Below are 1,474 nucleotides of genomic sequence, written 5' to 3'. Positions count from 1 at the left end.
CCCTCCTCCCCCCTCCCCCCCAGGGCTGCTCCTTTGGGGGGACAGGTGAGGGCTGGGGGGCAGCACGTCAGGGACCGGGGGCAGCTGGTCCAGATGGATGGGAGTCAGCGGCTGATGTCTGGGGGGCTGTGGAGGTCTGGTCAGGACCATCAGCAGCTCTGCTGACACAAGAAGAGGAAGAAGAGCAGATTATGAATAATGCTGAGTCATCGTTCATTTTCTGTACGTTTTAGTCTACAGTCAAACTCCTGAACTCGGTTAGACAGGTGAGGACAGACAGGTGGACATGTGAGGACAGACAGTTAGACAGGTGAGGTCAGACAGGTGGACATGTGAGGACAGACAGTTAGACAGGTGAGGTCAGACAGGTGGAGAGGACAGACAGTTAGACAGGTGAGGTCAGACAGGTGGACATGTGAGGAAAAACAGATGAGAAAAGGTGAGAACAAACAGGTGAGGTCAGGTGTACCTGGGGGGTTGTTCTCGTCTGTTGTCTCTCTGTGGCAGACAGCAGCTGTCCTGCCCCCCAGTTCAGCAGGGACACCGGGAGTCTTTAGCTCTTTGCTGCCCAGGGGAGGGGGGCTGTCCTCTGGGGACGGCCCCAGCGATGTCCCCCCGTCCACGTCCAGCGCCTGGAGCTTGAGCAGGGAACTCTGCAGGCAGAAACAGAACATGGCAGACACTCTGATGCAGAGATTAGCCAGGTCCCAGGAGGACTGTGTCCAACACAGACAGCAGCGCTGTCACTGAGATGAATTCAGATTTTAGCCAGGTCCCATCCTCAGCCACCCTCTATACAGGAATTAGTCTGATCCAGAAAGACTTGTCCCCCTTATCCAAAGATTAGTCAGGTGAGCTGGTGAAAGGTAAACGTTTTCCCTCCATCCTCTGGTGTCAGTCTGTTCCAGGTGTCAGTCTGTTCCAGGTGTTAGTCTGTTCCAGTAGATTCTAGGAGCATGGAGAAACATTCAGCTGCAGTAAATCCAGGAATTAGCCTGCTCCCATCAGAATGAGCTCAGCCTCTCCTGCACGTTCACTGAGGATGAGGATGGTGAGGACAGTGATGATGGTGGTGGTCTCCTCCCACCCTCACCCTCTCTCTCCCCCACTCTCTCTGCTCCTCTCTCGACCCGCCTCCCTCCCTGCCTGGATTAGTCATCCTCAGCCCTGTGAGGAAGAGGAGGAGGAGGGTGACATGCAGGGAGCAGATCTTGTTGTGATGGTTTTTCCCGCATCAGAGGGGGCGGGGCCTGACAATGACATCACTGTCTCATTCATAAAAACGCAGGATGAAGAATGAAGGAGGAGGAAGAGGAGGGCTGTGCCTGTCTTCGCCTGACGTCATCAGTTACCTCAGCTGACCTGATCTCAGCTGTCAAAACATGCAGGAGACTCTGAGGACCCACAGAGACTAGATAAAACCTGGACCAGGACTGAGACAGACCAGGACTGAGGTCTGAGACAGACCAGGACT

The sequence above is a fragment of the Kryptolebias marmoratus genome, linkage group LG17, assembly GCF_001649575.2.
Source record: "Kryptolebias marmoratus isolate JLee-2015 linkage group LG17, ASM164957v2, whole genome shotgun sequence".
NCBI classification, from domain to species: domain Eukaryota; kingdom Metazoa; phylum Chordata; class Actinopteri; order Cyprinodontiformes; family Rivulidae; genus Kryptolebias; species Kryptolebias marmoratus.
The sequence above is the reverse complement of the archived record's forward strand: the minus strand, read 5'-3'. Positions refer to the sequence as shown.